General features: G+C 46.1%; 1 protein-coding gene across 3 annotated transcripts in view; it reads left to right on the forward strand.

Moving 5' to 3' along the window:
- Positions 1-6346: 6346 nt before the first annotated feature.
- Prickle1 (prickle planar cell polarity protein 1) overlaps positions 6347-17733 on the forward strand; it is a 93200-nt gene continuing 81813 nt past the window's right edge. For 2 of the 3 annotated variants that reach the window (XM_048366074.1, XM_048366081.1), the window contains exon 1: positions 7323-7588. The gene's annotated coding sequence lies outside the window, so the exon portion shown is untranslated. Of the gene's footprint in view, positions 6432-7322; positions 7589-17733 lie in introns of those variants that run through there. The other variant, XM_048366070.1, reaches the window with a different exon arrangement.

Genomic DNA, 17733 nt, shown 5'->3' on the forward strand with positions numbered 1-17733 from the left:
AAGAAAGCCCATCAGATTTATATCTCTAATTAAACAGCAAAAAGTCAGATGTGAGATATGACTCAAGTGGTAGAACACTGGCCTAGAGCAGAAAAAGGCAAAGGAACAACATCAAGGCTTTGCATTCGAGCTCCAGTGCCAGCACAAAAAAATAATTAATTAATAATTTATTAGAATGTCTCCTGTTTATTGACACAAAATCCATCCAAATAGAAGAAATAGAATAGAAAGAATTCCCAGCATAGAGGAAGCTGATAGGTAAGTGGAAAACAAACGTTTACTTGTCCATGTGGAATTCCTAAAAGCTCTCACACATTGCACACTTTGATCCCCCTTTGTGAGCTGGGTGGAGGCTTGGGGGAGAGAGGAATCCAACTATTTAATTTTCCACATGGTCCTAAAGCCAAAAGTAAGAATGAGTCTCCAACTAAAAGCACAACACTGCAGTGGGGGAAGGCGATTTGCCTTTAGGCGCAAAAGAAATCTAGGGCATAGCAAACAAGGAGAAACATAGTGGGCAGACAAAACACAAATATGCATACCAAAGGAACTACAAAGAAGTTGATCTTTGAGTCCAACTTTAAAGGATAAGCAGGAGTTAGCTAATGCAGAGGGCTGTTCTTGGTAGGGTCAGGGCACAGAGGCAAAAAATAGCTGGATGCTTTCGAAGAATTGTAAACAGTGGAATGTGGTCAGAGCAAACAAGGTGAGGGGAGCAGTAGGACCATAAGCTAGAGAGATAGGCGCAGCGTAAACACGAAGGACCTTTTAAACTAATCTAAGGAGTGAAAAGGTTGGCCTGAAAGCCTTGGGAATCTGTGTAAGATTTACGACAGAGGAACACAATCCTTCCTAAGTCCTGGCTGAGCACAGCTGGGTCAAACGCTGGGTGGGGCAAGTCTGCAGTCAGAGCAAGGAAACCCGGATGTGAAGGACCCAGAGACACTGGTAAGCCAGGCACTGATGCTCACACCTGTCATCCTAAGTGAGTCAGGAGGCTGAGACCTAAGGATTGAGAGAGACAGAGACAGAGAAATACAGGAGACAAGCAAACCTACCCAGACATGAAGACAGTCAACATTATCAGGTTCCCACTTGCTCAAGTCCCAAACTTATGATTTAAACTGAAAGTACCTAGTAAAAGTACTTTCCAGTGAGCTGAGAGCACTCAGGGCATGACTTGAGTGGGAATTATATTGATTGGCCACCAGAAAAAAAGCCACCACAAACTGAATGGGCTAAATAGCAGAAGCGTATTGTCTCATAGTTGAGCAAGAAGAGAGGCCTTTGAGATTAAGTTGTAGATACAGTTGCTTCCTTCTGTGGCTCTGAAGACAGCCACAAGAGCTTAATGCCAGTGGCTCACGCCTATAATTCTAGCCACTCCGTAGGCTGAGATCTGAGAATCACAGTTCAAAGTCAGCCCTTGTGGGAAAACCCAGGAGATTCCCTCCCCATGTTCTTCTGTCTCCAAATCTCATCTTTGTAAGATTAATCCTTACATTGGAATAGGGTTCAATCTAATGCCCATATTTAAATTTAATTATTTCAGTAAAGATCTAAGTTCAGACAAGATTACACTATGAGGTAAAAAAATCTTCAGTGTAGGAATTTTCAAAGGGATAATTCAGGGGCTGGGGATATGGCCTTGTGGCAAGAGTGCCTGCCTCGTATACATGAAGCCCTGGGTTCTATTCCCCAGCACCACATGTACAGAAAACGGTCAGAAGTGGCGCTGTGGCTCAAGTGGCAAGAGTGCTAGCCTTGAGCAAAAAAGAAGCCAGGGACAGTGCTCAAGCCCTGAGTCCTAGGCCCAGGACTGGCCAAAAAAAAAAAAAAAAAAAAAGGGATAATTCAACTCAAGAACATACTTAAAAAAAAATTAGTTATCAAGGCTTTAAAAACATAGACTTTCTCTGAGGTGAATTATTTCTAAAAGGTATGGTAGCCAGGCACTGGTGCTTACACCTATAATCCTATCTACTTAAGAGTCTGACAGACATTTGTGTCCAAGCTAGCTTTGAGCCTCCTATCTCTCATTAGCCACAGGTGGAGCTGTGGCTCAAGTGGTCAAGCTGCAGCTGTGAGGGGAAAAGCCAAGTGAAAGCATGAGGCCCTGAATTCCAGCCCAGGACTGGTATAAAAATAAATAAATATGGGGGATAAATAAATAAATAAATAAAATAAAAGATATGCCACCAGGTTAATTTGCAGATGCAGAAGAAAATCCTATTAATAAAAGAAATCCAGAAGCTGAGCACCACTAGCTAATGCCTGTAATCCTAACTGCTCAGAAGGTTGAGATCTAGAGGATCTTAGTTCAAAACCAGTCAGCAGAAGTGCAAGACTTGTCTCCAGACTAACCAACAGAAAGTTGGGCTTGGAGACTCAAGCAGTAGAGCACCAGCTGAAAAAACACAAGGCCCTAAGATAAAACCTCAGTACTGCCAACAAGAATTTAAAAAAAAAAAAACATGACTATAAATATAATCTCTATTGTTTATAATAACAATAAACTAAGCCGGGAACTGATAGTTTATGCTTGTAATCCTAACTACTCAGAAGGCTGAGACCTGTGGATCGCAGTTCAAAGTCAGCCTGGGCAGGAAAGTTTGTGAGACTCTTATCTCCAATTAACCAACAGAAAACTGGAAGTGGCACTGTGTCTCCAAGTGGTAGAGCACTAGCCTTGAGCAAAAGAGCTCAGAGGCTAGCACCCAGGACCAGAGTTCAAGCCCCATGTCTGACCAAAAAAAAAAAAAAGAAGAAGAAGAAGAAGACATGGGGCTGGGAATGTGGCCTAGTGGTAGAGTGCTTGCCTAGCATGCACAAAGCCCTGGGTTCAATTCCTCAGCACCGCATGTACAGAAAAAGTCGCATGTGGCACTGTGGCTCAGAGGTAGAGTGCTAGCCTTGAGCAAAAAGAAGTCAGGGACAGTGCTTAGGCCCTGAGTCCAAGCCCCAGGACTGGCAAAAAAAAACAAAAACAATAAAGTAAATTAAAATAAAACAAAACAATCAATTAGAACAAAATTAAAAGAAAAAGGAGAGATCTAGAAGTAGCCCAAATAGTCCACAGTGAAAAATGTTTTCACAGACTAAAATTTTGGTGATTCTTTTCTAAGCAGGGTGGCACATGCCTGTAATGGCAGTCATGTGAGAGGGTAAGGAAAGAAGAATCTTGAGGTGGAGGCCAGCCATGTCAACTTAGCAAGATCACCTCAAAAGTAAAGTCAAAAGGGCCGAGATGTAGCTCAGTGACCAAATGCTTGCCTAGCCTGTGCAGGACTCAGCGTCCCAGCCCCAGTTGAGGGTGTCTGTTTCAAATGTACAGGATTTTGCATGGAAGATGGTATAGAGAAGGAAATTGTGAGAAAGTTCCCTCTAAAATGACATCAACATATCCTTTCTATCCGCAGCCAAGGCCTCCAACCTTCCCAATGTCTCTCTGAGTTAAATGTCATTGAATCTTTATTTATAAAGCAAAACCAAGCATTGGCAAGGTCACAATGTCCATCTGGTAAATGATGGGGCTGAGGTTTGAAAGCAGACTTCCCTGACCTTGGACCATCCTTCAGGTGATGGTACCTATTCTGCTCAAGTACTCATCAAAGTGCTGTGCTAAGATCTTTGTGCGGTACCCAAAAGATGCCTCCAGCGCGCTGTCCACAGAGGCAACAATAGAAGGAACATTCACTTATCCTTAACAGTGCATGACATGTTTGAGTAACAAAAGAGGCTCAATTTTAAAAACTCATTTGTAAAGTCATTAGGTAGCTGTAAGTCCTGTGATGTCAGACTCATTTCATACTGTAAGTCAGTAGAATTTTCCCCGAATGAATAGAAAAGTTCAAGTTCAGGCTATAAAAATATCCTTTCCATGAGCTTCTCCTGCCCTGTGGTGCTTGCTACAGGTGCCTACTGGCTCCCTGGAGAGGACTTTCTCAGGAAGATGAGACCATAGCAGTTAAATGATACCATTCTCCAAGCCTATCTCTTGATGGTATTCTACCATGTCCTGCTCTTTGTTGTTATTGTTTCAGGTTGTGTGTGTGTGTGTGTGTGTGTGTGTGTGTGTGTGTACCACTACTAGGACTTGAACTAGGGGTCTGGATGCTGCTGTCCCTTAGCTTTATCATTCAAGACTAACACTCTACCACTTGAGCCATAGCTCCACTTCTGACTTTTCAGTGATTAATTGGAGAAAGGAGTCTCACAGATTTTGCTGCCTGGGCTGCATTTGAAGTATGATCCTCAAATCGCAGCCTCCTGAGTAGCTGAAATTATAGGCATGAGCCACCATTTTACAGCTTTCAACTTGGTTTTTGAAAAGAATCTCCCGAAGACTTTGGGTAAGAAAATAAGCACCTAAGGAGGCTAAAGGAAATGACTGTTATGCTCTTAAAAGTACTCATTTTCAGCTTGGCATTGGTGGCCTACAACTATAGTCCTAGCTAGTCAGAAGGCTGAGACTTGAGGATCATAGTTCAAAGCTAGCCCAGGCAGGAAAGTCTGTGAGACTCTTATCTCCAATAAACTACTCAGAAAATGCCACAAGTGAAGCTGTGGCTCAAGTAGTAGAGGGCTAGCCTTGAGCCAAGGAAGCACAGGTCTAGAGACCAGGCCTAGTTCAAGCTTCAAGACACACACACACACACACACACACACACACAGAGAGAGAGAGAGAGAGAGAGAGAGAGAGAGAGAGAGAGAGAGAGAGAGAGAGAGCGCTCAGGAATAGCACCCAACCCTGAGTTCAAGCCCCACAGCCAACAAACAAACAAACAAACAAATTTTCACTATTTCTATGCCTGGGTTAATCATGCTGTCCATTTCCTTGGGTAGTTCTGATGGTTAACTAAGAAGTCTACCACTTCTGCCTGGCAAAGCAGTGAGAAACAATTCCAGTCAAGTGGCGAGGAAAAGACAGAAGAAGCAGCCTAGGGTCTTGTTCCTCAGCTGCAAACACCAATAGCAAATCAAATGATTTCAAAAGCAACACATCCTTGTGGGCTGAGCAGATCTGCCCTGCCTGCCTGCCTGCCTGCCTGCATATGGAGAGGTTTTGTATGTTGTAAGGGGAGCTGAGTCAGACTTGGAATTACAGAGGCAGAGTGAGGCCCAACATTGCTTGGTGTGGGACCATTTCCTCCTCACTGGCTCCATGCTGAGCGCTTGCTTGCTAGACATCTAAGAGACTGTTCTGAAAAGTCCTAAAACTGGCCATTTTGTCTGTATTTGTGTGTGTATGTGTGCCAGCATCAGGGCGTAAACTGGACCTTATATGCAGGGCCTGTTCCCTGTGCCCTGCTTATAAGCTTTTTTCCTCAAGGTTAACACACTACCACTTGAGCCACAGCTCCCCTTCTGGCCTTTTGGTGGTTAATTGGAGAGACTCTCACCGACATTTTTGCCTGGGCTGGCTTAGAACCACATCTTCAGATGTCACCCTCTGAAATAGCTGGGATTACGGGCATGAACCACCAAGTCAGGCAATAATCAGTATCATAAGACAACACAAAATAATAGTTATCAAACTGATCTCCAGGAAATGGAAACAAGAGTTGTTGTTTTTTTTCTTAGTTTGCTGTTTTTGTTTTCTTTCCTTTTTGTTCTGTATGTTTATCTGTCTTTGGGAGGGTAAAGGAAGGTACAGAAGTGGAGGGACAAAGGGTGAAGAAGTGCAACACTATGTTGAAAATGAACTATACAACTTGTGGGTGAAGACTGGAGGCAAAAACTGGGAGAGAGGGAGGGAAGGGGTGACATTGTCCAAAAAGAAATGTATTCTTGGGCTGGGGATATAGCCTAGTGGCAAGAGTGCCTGCCTCGGATACACGAGGCCCTAGGTTCAATTCCCCAGCACCACATATACAGAAAACGGCCAGAAGCGGCGCTGTGGCTCAAGTGGCAGAGTGCTAGCCTTGAGCAAGAAGAAGCCAGGGACAGTGCTCAGCCCTGAGTCCAAGGCCCAGGACTGGCCAAAAAAAAAAAAAAAAAAAAAAAGAAATGTATTCTTTACCCGAGTTAGGTGAGTGTAACTCTTCTGTACATCACCTTTCGAATAACTATTTTCTTTAAAGCAACAAACAGCTGGATTTTTTTCTTGAAAGGATTTAAAATGTACCAGTCCACACCACCCTTCCCACTCCATGATGAAGAAAGCTTCATTCTGGGATTATTAGCTGCCTCCGTAGTCTGCCCTGTGCTGCGGGGGTGGGGTGGGAGGGGTGGGTAGTAGTGCGGCTGTAGGAGACCCCGCGATCGGGGCCTGAGGAGCGGAGGGGTGGGCTGGAAAGGCTTAAAGAGATGCCCACGATGCCAGGGCCAGCACAGAACTTTCCGGGAGGCTGAGACCCAGTTCACCGTGGGCGTGCACGGATGTGCCCCGCACGCCCAGCCCTGGGAACCGGGCAGAAGGAAAACACGGAGTGTCGTTTTGGTCAGTGGAAAAACTCATCCTCGTGATGGAATGAATGGTGCGAGCAGCGCATCTCTAACGCGGGTGGGTTTCTCTCCACACACTGCGGGTGCGCCGAGGGGCCCCAAGCGCGGCTTTTCTGGAGATGCCCAGGGCCAATAGAGGAGAGGGAAAGGACCGACTGGAGGCTGGAGTTCCGGCCTCTTTGCTCTAAAATGCCACCCCCCACCCCACCCCCACACCTTTGGCCCAGAAGCAGACTCGAGACCGGCCTGTGGGAACCCACGACATAGGATTGGATCCAACGTGGGTCCCCACCTCTCCCCCCGCCCCCCCCCACCCGACAGGACAAGAGGCGCAGGGGAAAGGAAGCCAAGAGTTTAATTAACCAACACACCAAAGAGGGAGGAGGAAACCCCTCATGGAGGCACCCACAAACTGTTTGATCAGAGGAAATTGGGTTTGTCTCCCCCCTCCTCCTCTCCATCTACTCATCAAGATTTTTTAGGCATAAAATCGGGGGCGGGACAAATTCAGCTTCACTTGAGAACCAGGGCCGCGCCGGGGTGAAACTTGAACCGGTCACCCGAAGCCCCAGCGCACGGATCCCGTCCCGTCCCCGATCCCTGGCTCCCACGCTCGCTCGCCCGCTCGCGCGTCTGGCAGCGCCCGCCCCGCATCCCGGCCCGGCGCCTGCGAGGGGGGGACCGCGTCCCGCAGCGCCCTCGCCGTGTGGCCCGGGCCTGGCTCCGGCTGGGCCTCGGCTCCCCGTGGACGTCCGCGCTCCGGGTTTTCGCAGGCGCCAGCCCGGGCGGCCGGGGGCGGGGCTACTCGGCGGCGGCGGCGGCGGCGGCGGCGGCGGCGTGGCGCGCCGGGCGCCCGGGAGCTGGAGCGCACTCTGCCTGCAGCCCCGACGCTCTGCGCCACTCCTGCTCGCGGCCACCGCCGCCCGGAGAGACGGACAGGCAGCACCGTGCCCTGGACATGCCCGCCGCTCGCGCTATCTGAGCTGACTTCCCCGCCTCCCGCCCCACCGCCTCCCCGGGAGACGTCGGAGCCACTTTGCAGCGGGCTCCGGATGGTGAGCGTGCCGCCCGCGCTCGCCCCTTGCTGACACCGCCGACCGCCCCCCACCGTTCCGGCCGGCCGGGCTGATCTCGGCGCGGGGTGAGCGAGGGGCAGCCGGGATCCGAGCTGGCGCTGCCGGAGAAGGGGTGGGGGAAACTGCGGCGGCGGCGGGGGGGGGGGGCGCCGCAAGATCGGGGGTGGGGAGGCGGGGGCCGAGGGGACCCTGGCTAGCACTGCGGGGAGGCTAGGCGACGGCCCGGACTGGGGCTCCGGTCGCCGAAAATCAGAGGAGGGGGGCGCGATCGGCAGTTAGGCAGTGTTGACAGGGAAGGCAGGTACTACGGGCTGCAGCGCCAAACCCAGATTCATCCGATGCGCTCGGGTCCTGACCGCCTCGTCCACAAGCACCCCACCTTTTCTGCGTTGGAAGCCAGTTTCGGGCGGGGGGGCAGAGTCGGGGCATTGCGGATGGCAGGGAGCTGGCCGAAGATCGCCTGTCACCTACCGGCGTCCGGTGGGAGGGTCCTGGTTAGCTCCAAACGCACGCAGGAGAAGGGCTAGGGTGGGGGGTTAGGGAAAGCTGGGGTGCAGCGGGCCTCCGTCTAGGTGTTTTCTGGATGCATCACGTCTGTGGGAAGGAATGGGTGAAAAGTTGGAGGAACTGAGCATGTTAATCATTAGCCCCTGAGCGGTGGGGTACGACGCGGGATGCAGCAGGAAAGCTGTTATAAATGTTCATTGCCCTCGAAGCAAAACAAACGGCATCGCCAATGACTGTTGGCAGTGCAGTGTTATTTTTGGGACTCTGGGAAAATTGTCCACAGATTGTCTTCGGAAGGCTTGAAGAATTGGGGGTGGGGGGGTGAGGAAAGAGGGGCGGGAGTAGCTGGGGAGGTCGCGAAGGGGAGGAGGGCTGGGCGTCACGCTGCGTCCCGGCTACCCCCAGGAGGCTTCGGAATTAACCAGCTCAACGCGTTTTGTTCCTGATTTTAAAAATTGAGTCACAGGCAGACCTGCGGCAATGCACAAGATGAAGAATATTCCATGAGAAACGATCTAAAGTAGTAGTTGCTGTTTAATCCTGCCTCTCCTTCAGAATCCAGACGCATTAGTGATAGATAGATAGATAGATATTAATGCATTGCAGTTAGGGCTTTAGGATAGGCTTTAAGAAGGACCAATTAGATAGACCTAATGGAACTGTCTCTCCTCTCTTGGTCCCTGCGTACAGTTTTGTCTAGTGCCTCGTTTTCATCAGTACTTGAAAAGGTTATGTCTGCGTTGTTATATAATTGATAGGGCTCGCCATCAGATCTCGCCTCTGTGTGTGTGTGTGTGTGTGTGTGTGTGTGTGTGTGTACTTTTGAGGTAAACTTCCATCTGTGTAGACAGGCCCAAGGTGTAGACAGGAGGAGTGTGGCTAATGTGTGTCCTTGCCTAGCTCCAGATGTGTGAGCTCAGCTGTTGCCTGGCAGTTGCCTGTCAGTTAGGTGACAACTGGTCTTCTCTTCCCAAGCCCTGGCAGTCTTCATTATCCTCAGTGAAGTGTCTATGTTCAGAGCAGCCGGGCTTCTGTCACCAACCAGGGGGACTCTAGCCCCCAGGGATAGGGTAGCCTTGTTTGACCATCTTTAACAGTATGTCTCTTTTCATACTCTAGGAAAGGGGGAAAGAGAGAGGAAAAAAAAATCCCATGACAGCAAGATAGATACACTTTGACTAGAGCACCAACTTAATGTAGAAATTCTGTTTTAATCAAGACAGTTATGGAAGGATGATGCAATATTTGTCAAGCCTACCCCCCCTTCCTGAAACAATATTTACTCCCACCAGGGGATTTTAAACTTAAACAGCAGTCATTTATCTTGCTGTCTGGTAGAGCCCGGTTTCGTTTTGCCTGCAATGTGGTCCCAGCCGAGGTTGGTTGGGCTGGGCCTGGGACAGGAATCTGTCATTTGGGAGCCAGCTGGAACCTGAAGAAAGCAAAATACAGCACCTGCTGGTACCACAGGGTTTTGCTAAACGCCATCAACTGCCCATCAGGAAACACAGAAGGGAGAGATTTTACAAGCTCTTCCAGAAATGTTTATACAAAGGATTTAAAGGTTAACAATGCATATGCTCTACATATTAAAGCTGAAAAGTGCTGGAAATAAATGATGTTACCCAAGTTAAGAGTTAGCACACTAATGGCTCACGCCTGCCATCCTAGTTATTCAAGAGGCTGAGATCTGAGGATTGAGGTTTGCAGTCAGCCTGGGCAAGAAAGTCTACAAAACTCTTACCCCCAATTAACCATCAAAACCCCACAAATGGAACTGTGGCTCAAGTGGTAAAGCACCATCCTTGAGTAGAAAAAGCTAAGGGACAGAACTCAGGTCTTGACTTCCCCCCACTTCCAGCACAAAAAAGGAAGGAAGGAAGGGAGGGAGGGAGGGAGGGAGGGAGGAAGGAGAAAAAGAGAGTTAGTACACTTGTCAATAAAGTTGAAACAAACCTAAGTTTCATAAGTTATAAATAGGGATTCAGTCTTACAAGTAAACCTAAAAGGGAGAGAAAGGAAAGGCGGGAGGGAAGAAAGGAGGGAGGGAGGGAAGGAGGGAGGGAAGGAAGGAGAGAGGGAGGGAGAGGGAGGGAAGAAGAATAAACTGCATCATGCCTACACAAGTTGATATGAATGAATGAGTTTCATAAATTAATTTTCATCCCTAATTTGGTACTAATTGGTGATTTACTACTGAGTGAGGCTGTTGATTCATGGATTTTTTTAAAAGAAAAAAAGTGATGTATTTTACTAAAGTGACAGATTTAGTTAGTTCTTCCAGTAATACCAATGGAGCTTTAAAAGTTCATTATGTTTTTATAATCAAGGTCCATGGGACCACCATTTATCTTGCTAATAAAAAACGGTTGTAATGAGTCAGCTTGGGTCATGAAAAGCAATTCAAATCTAAGCAGGAAAGATAAAAGAACCTTAGAGTTAATAGCTGAACTATTATGAGGTTGTTCCTAAAATTCTCTCCTTAGGATAACTATGAAAAGACCAATGAGAAACAGTTACATTTTGTAGTTCCCTAAAAGATTTTCCAAAGCAAGCTGACATGCAAGTTTTAAAAGTACTATTGTAAAGTCATTTTTCCAAAACCTGTACTTAGGGGCTGGGAATATGGCCTAGTGGTAAAGTGCTTGTCTTGTATACATGAAGCCCTGGGTTCGATTCCTCAGGACCATGTACATGGAAAAAGCCGGAAGTGGCACTGTGGCTCAAGTGGCAGAGTGCTAGCCTTGAGCAAAAAGAAGCCAGGGACAGTGCTCAGGCCCTGAGTTCAAGCCCAAGGACTGGCAAAAAAACAAAACCGAACAAAGTTAGCCCAGGCAGGGAAGTTTGTGAGACTCATCCTCAATTAACTACCAAAATGCAGGAAGTAGAGCTGTGGTTCAAGTGGTAGAGGGCCAGCCTTGATGGGAAAAGCCAAACAAGAATGCAGAGCTCTAAGTTCAAGCCATAATACCGCCCCAGAAATAGTAATAATAACAACAACAATAAATATAATAATTTTAAAAGTCAAGTTGTCATCTGTGTATTGAAATGCTAGCAGCATCATTAGGTCAGGGTAAGATCCCTGGGATGTAAAATAATATAACACATTATAGATCTTAGGGTAAGACTATTAAATTACTTGAATCAGTGTGTAAATTGCACACACCCAAAGTTTTAAAAAGTCAATGAGAACCAGGTGCCACTGGCTCGCTCCTGTAATCCTAACTACACAGGAGGCTGAAATCTTAGGATCATAGTTCAAAACCAGCCTTGGCTGTAAGGTCAATGAGACTCTTATCTCCATTTAACCACACAAACAAAAAATGCCAGAAGTAGAGGTGTGGCTTGGGTGGTAGAGCTGTATCATTAAGCACAAAAGCTCAGGGACAGCACCCAGGCAGAGAGTTCAAGCCCCAGGACAGGAACAATTTTTTTTTTTTGAACAAAGGTGGATGCTTGTTGGTTAGTATTAGAAGAGTCTTCTCCTTCTGATCCTAGAATGAAGGACAGGTTAATGTCTTTAGGTGGGTGTGGGTGAACCAGTGGCCCGGCGCCAAGTCCCATGGTGTTAACAGTTCCTGGAAATCCTAAGCAGTATGTGGAGCTGTGCTCCAGTCAGAGCCTCAGAGCCAACATGGCCTGGGAAACCCACAGGATTCTGGACCTCTCTACCTCTGGGCAAACAGAGTAGAACTTTAGCACGTGCATGCGCAAACACACACACACACACACACACACACACACACACACACCAGCACCCCAATAACCAACCATGTACTTCCTCATTTATGTTTGTGCCAAACCCAAATCCAGGCTACCAACTTCATATGAGTGCATATTTTGGAACGGATCGGAAGTGAATGGGAGTGCGAGTGAGGCTGTGTTCTCCTGTCCCTCTCTCCTTCAGGAGGGAGTAAGGGGGAAGGAGATGCATTGTATGAGTTGGCGCTGGCTGATGTCCTGACACTTCTGGCACAGAGATACAACAGAATAATCAGATCACTTTCTCTGTGCCAGAATGACATGATTTTTCCAAGAGCTGTTCCTGAGCCTCTGGTCCACTGGCACTGACTAGTTAACAGTTCCTCCGGGGAAGAATGGGGCCTCTTAAACACACTGTACCAAGTCACATGGCTCTGGCAGAGTGATAGTGGCTGCACGCCTGTAACTCTAGCTACTCAAGAGGCTGAGGATCAATGTCCTCCATTCTTGGTTCCAAGCCAGCCCCAGAGAAGCATAGTCCATGAGATTCTTATCTCCAATTCCACCCAAAAGCCAGAAGTGGAGGTGTGCCTCAAGTGGTCAAGTGTCCACCTTGAATGAAAACGGAGTGCAAGGCCCTGAAGTTCAAGCCCCACTACCATCAGGAAACAAAGTAATAACAGTAACTAATTATACCATAAATTATCTTGTCTCTGGTTTGTGCTCTTGTGGGGATTCAACTATAAACACATTTCAGCCACTTTTGTTTTGTGTTCTTTTGCCAGTTCCTCAGGACTTTGGCACTGTCCCTAAGCTTCTTTTGCTCAAGGCTATCACTCTACCACTTGAGCCACAGCACCACTTGCAGCCTTTTTGGGCTATGTAGTACTGAGGAATCAGACCCAGGGCTTCATGCATGCTAGGCAAGCACTCTACCACTAACCCACATTCCCAGCCCCATTTCAGTCACTTTTGAAGGGTCCTTCTAGGAACAAGAATGATTGTGTCCTTCCAGGTTCATCTTCCCACTGAGATTTTACATGGAAAGTGAAAAGGGCTGATAGGTAGACACCAAGGTAAACATTTTAAAAAACAGTTCTTAAGGAGCAAGCAGCTGTCAATCACCTTTACTTAAATTCCTTTCCCCTCATCCCTAAGTTTTGTCTTAAGTGATCCTACAAGTCCACTGGGCAATTAAATAAAGTGTGGTTGTGTTTTTTGTTTGTTTGGGTATTTTTGGTTGTTTTTATCACACATAGATTTGAGGCGAACTTTTTGCATTTTCAGTGGATGATTTCATTAGCTCCTTCTAAAAGTTTTATCTCAATGGCTTTTTCTCCTTGGATCTGTGGAAGGAAGGAAAGCTTTGTCAATAATGCTGAAGGACATCTGGGCACCTGTGGCTTATGCCTGTAATCCCAGCTACTCAGGAGGCTGAGATCTGAAGATCTGAGAATCCAGAATTCCTGCCAGCCATGGCAGGAAATTCCATTAGACTCTTATCTCCAATTAACCACCAAAAACCTAGAAGTGGAGGTATGACTCCAGTGGTAGAGTGCTAGCCTTGAGCGAAAAAGCAAAGTGATAGAGCCCAGGCCCTGAATTCAAGCTCCAGTACCAGCACAAAATATAATAATAATGATATAATAATAATAATAATATAATGAAATACTATGGTTAGATGCAGTCCTTTGCATGGCTTCTCTGTGCTGTGGACTCTTGCTCACCTGCCCTTCTTTTATCTGAGGCTCTGATCCCACAGTTCACAATTACAGTCTTTGACTTTGGTAACAATTCTGTTTGAAATGTTTCCAATTACACACAATATTGGCTGCATGGAGCAGCTGCATGCCAAAGAAACATTTCCAAGTGTGTTCCAAGAATCAGACTGATTGCTATTAATTTAAATAAAGGCTATTTGGTTTCCTATCTCACACACACAGACACACACAGACATACACACACATCCCCACCTTTTGCCTTTTGAGAAACTAAAACAAAGCACTCAACACTTCATGGGATGTACTGATCCCAGTCTTCTAGGATATTGTTTGCTTTGAGCAAGCACAAAGGACTTCTTAATAAAGGAATTTTAAAGGAAGATTGTAGCACAGTGTGGATATCCTCAATGAAGAAAAGGTAAAACAGTTATATGATAGCAGATTGTAAGTAGATAATGTTTTCAAGTTTCCCTTCCTTCCTCTTTAGGGATCTGTCATTAGAATTATCTCTTTTATATCACTGTATATCATTTGATACATTGGTTTTGATTTTTCTTCAGATTATTGTCTTCTTCCTTTTGGGAAGTACATGAAGAGGTGTTTTTTTAAAAAAATTATAGGAGGGCTGGGAATGTGGCTTAGTGGTAGAGTGCTTGCCTAGCATGTGTGAAACCCTGGATTCAATTCCTCACTACCACATAAACAGAAAAAATAAAAAAGTATAGGAGTAGAGAATGATTAATAATAGGGGGACATCGGGTACTGGTGTCTCACACTTGTAATCCTAAACTACTCAGGAGGCAGAAATTTGAGGACCCAGGTTCAAGACCAGCCAGGTAAGAAAGTTCATGACTCTTATCTCCAATTAACCCCCAAAATGCTAGAAGTTGAGCTGTGGCTAGTCTTGAGCCTAGCACGCAGGCCCTAAGTTCCAGCCCCAGGATGGGCCCAAAAATAAGTAAATAAGAAGAGCATCCAGGTATCAGTGGCTCACGCCTACATTCCTAGCTACTCAGCAGGCTGAAATCTGAGGATCCAGGTTCGAAGCCAGTCTGGGAAGCCATAAATCAAAGACTTTTAATGAATCAGCAAAAAGCCAGAAGTGGAGCTGTGGCTAAACTAAGAAGAGTGCCAGTCTTGAATGAAAAAGCTTAGGGACTAGTGCCCAGTAGCTTGAGTTCAAACCCCAATACTGACACCAAAAAGGGGGAGGGGCGGGGAGGGGGGGAAATCACCCAGCACATCATCTCACCATTTAGCAGGAACTAAGCCTTCCTCATCTGCCTGGGCTGTGCACTTGAAGGTTCTGAGTACTGAAACTTTTTACAGGTGGTACTTTAAGTCTTTTAATAGCTACCAGACACATTTGGCTTACTGGAGTTGAAAATGAGAAAACAGACTGTCTGAAGATTTGGGTTGAGTGGGCTGCTATCAGGGCTGGGAGAAGGCAGGGGGCTGTTTCTAGGATGGCTGACCACCCCAGAACCACCCTCAGGAGGTTTCCCCACGGCTTAAAGAGATGGAATGGGGTGTGTAGGAAGATAGCCCTAAGTAAGGTATCTTCACATAGACTCTTTCAGCCCTGGCCAAAAAAAAAAAAAATCCAAGAGACTACAGTGGCTCTTTGGGTTGAACAGTAGTTTGGCTTGCACACATGCCAACATCTCTCCTGGCATTTTTGGAAAACTTCCATTGTAGAATAAATAGTGCTGTATATCCAGATTTGTAAATGCTGTGTTTCATGCCCCTGTAGAGGCAGCTGAAGAGAACTCAGGCTTCTAGGACCATTGAAATCCCAAGGGTAAACTTAGAGTCCATGTCCCACATGTGACCTTAGAGGCCTTTAAGCAAATTGAAGATGGGTCTATCACATGAGCCATAGCTCCACTTCATTTTTTTGCTGGTTAATTGGAGATGAGAGTCTCACAGACTTTCTTGCCTACACTGTCTTGGAACCATGATCCTCCCATCTCAGCCTCCTAAGTAGCTAGGATGACAAGCCTGAGCCACCAGTGCCTGGCTGGTATGCATACTGCCTTTAAATTTACCTCTAGCAGAGCACAATAGTTATCATTGAAATAGAGAGCTTATTAAAGTTTTTGTCTGAATTGGTCAGTTTCTCTGCCCTATATTCCATTCTTTCTGTCTCTCTGTCTCTCTCTGTCTCTCTCTGTCTCTCTCTCTCTCTCTCACACACACACACACATACATACATGTCATAATAATAATGTCAAACTATTTCACTTTAATAATAGTAAATGAAGTTGGGTTCCAATGGCACTTGTCTGTAATCCCAGGAAGCTGAGACCCAGACTGCACAGTTCAATGTCAGCCCAGGCAGAAAAGTCCTAGAGACTCCATCTCCAATAAAGCAGCAAAATGCTGGCCTGGAGACATGGCTCAAGTTGTAGAGCACCAGTTGTAGAGCACTTGCTCATAAGCAAGTGAGCCAGGCAAAAATTCAAGACCCTGAGTTCAAGTACCAGTACTGGCATTAAAACAAATAAGAGTAAATGATTAAAATCATGTTATAGTTTCACCAGGGATATTTCCACTTTTTTTCCTTTTTCTTATTTCAGTGATAAGCAAATAATAGGGTAAATCATCTAAAGAAACTCGTACTGTGTTAGCAGTCATTGATATTTCTAGCTAGGCTATTTATGTGCTTGAATAATCTTAAGTACCTTATTTAGGGTCAGAAAAAAGACTATGAAATATGGTATTTATTTCACTTTTTAAAAAAATCTCTTCCAAATCTCTTAGGGAACGGTTACATTTTATGTAAGAAGACTGCCTAGTGTTCTGGTGTTGAAATACTTGTTATAAAGTATGTCCAAAAAGAGATGACATTTGAAATTCTTCTGAGACTATGTAATTAAGAAGTATGTTCAGTGCCTGCAGTATAGGCATGTTACATCATTTTGGAAAGTGATAACGTTCCATTGAAATGCATTAGAGGATCACAGATGTTTCTTATAAGAGAATAAAGTTGTGCTGAGCAGGAATTCTGAGCTTTGCAAGAACCGGTGAAAAATAAAGAGCCTGAGTGACCTCTGCTTGCATCCACATATGCCTTCAGGAAAGAGCCGCAGGGGTCACTAACCCACCCAGTTCCCATCACCTGCTCCAGAAATGCTTTAGAAGTTTTCTTGTTGTTGTTGTTGTTGTTGTTGTTGTGTGAGTCCTGGGCCTTGAACTCAGGGCCTGGGCACTGTCCCTGAGCTTTTTCATTTAAGGTTAGCCCTCTACCATTTTGAACCACAGTTCCACTTCCAGTTTTCTGGTGGCTAATTAAAGATCAGAGTCTCACAGACTTTCCTGCCCATGCTGGCTTTGAACCATGATCCTCAGATCTCAGCCTCCTGAGTAACTACAGGCCTGAGCCACCAGCCCCCTCAGTTTAGCCTTTTAAATCTTTGTGAATATGAAGGGAGGAGTGACGTATTATGCAGAGAAGATGTTAGTGTTTAATTTAACCATGTGTGTCTGGGAATGTGGCTTAGTGGTAGAATGCTTGCCTAGCATACATGAAGCCCTGGGTTTGATTCCTTAGCACCACATAAACAGAAAAAGCCAGAAGTGTCGCTGTGACTCAAGTAGTAGAGTGCTAGCCTTGAGCAAAAAGAAGCCAGGGAAAGTGCTCAGGCCCTGAGGTCAAGCCTCAGAACTGGCACAAAAAAAATTTTTTTTTAAATAATTTAACCATGTAAGTTCCCTTCCTGGCCCCTCTATAAGTCCACAGCTGGCTAGGCTAATATCCTGCAGTGGGCCCTCAACTTCACCAAATATGCTAAAAGCGGACTGGGTCCTCCCTCATGTTAAGGGCGGGAAATGTTTTGTTTGTTTGTAATCTTCCAAGTTATAATGAAAATCATTGTCTTTTTCTTCCCCTCTGGGGCTGGAACTCAGGGCCTGGTCTCTGTCCCTTAGTTTATTTGCTCAAGGCTGGTGATCTACCACTTGAGCCACAGCTCTACTTATGGCTTTTTGCTGGTTAATTAGAGATAAGAGTCTCACAGACTTTGGGACCAGGCTGGCTTTGAATCATGGTTCTCAATCTGAGCCTCCTTGATTTTGTTTTGTTTTGTTTTTTTTGGCCAGTCCTGGGCCTTGGACTCAGGGCCTGAGCACTGTCCCTGGCTTCCTTTTGCTCAAGGCTAGCATTCTGCCACTTGAGCCACAGCGCCACTTCTGGCCATTTTCTGTATATGTGGTGCTGGGGAATCGAACCCAGGGCCTCATGTATACAAGGCAAGCTCTCTTGCCACTAGGCCATATCC

The sequence above is a fragment of the Perognathus longimembris genome, chromosome 1 (assembly GCF_023159225.1).
Source record: "Perognathus longimembris pacificus isolate PPM17 chromosome 1, ASM2315922v1, whole genome shotgun sequence".
Lineage (NCBI taxonomy): Eukaryota > Metazoa > Chordata > Mammalia > Rodentia > Heteromyidae > Perognathus > Perognathus longimembris.